This window comes from Mesitornis unicolor, unplaced genomic scaffold (assembly GCF_000695765.1).
Source record: "Mesitornis unicolor isolate BGI_N332 unplaced genomic scaffold, ASM69576v1 scaffold19450, whole genome shotgun sequence".
Lineage (NCBI taxonomy): Eukaryota > Metazoa > Chordata > Aves > Mesitornithiformes > Mesitornithidae > Mesitornis > Mesitornis unicolor.
In genome coordinates this window covers 35,356-35,886 of record NW_010159174.1, presented here as the reverse complement: position 1 = coordinate 35,886, position 531 = coordinate 35,356, and positions in this window count along the sequence as shown.

Sequence of the window (531 nt, the reverse complement as noted above, 5' to 3'; positions counted from 1 at the left end):
CCCCGGCGCACCCCCCCGCCCCCCCCCCGCGGGCCAGCGCCCGCCGCCGCAGCGCTGCGGCGCCCCCTGGCGCCTCTCAGCAGCGTGCACAGGCTGCCCTCGCTCGCCCTGAGAGTCGTCTACTAACCGGCGGTGTCCTGCCTAAGGCTCTTCCCTCCCTCTCTCCCTCCGTCTGTGAAGGCGATGAAAGGCCTCTCCTGGAAGGCGGCTACCCTGGCGAGATGTTTCCTCCGGCCCCGGGGCTGGGGGGCTCTCGCTGAGGCCTGCCTGATTCTCCCTCGATCACGCTACAGCAATGGGAGGCACGGATCCCTCCACACCACCTGCTCCCATCACCCAAGCCCTCTCTGACCAAGGCTGCCGTGCATTCTGGAGTGACCCCGGAGAGGGAACAGGGCAGGTAACCTAGCTGCCCTCAGCTCCAGGTCATCTTATGAGACCTCTCTGTGTCTCCACAGACCGCAGGCTTGCAGAGGCAAAGGCCTGTCTTACCGTGTGGGGCACCGGTGGCAAGAAGGGCTAAAAACGACC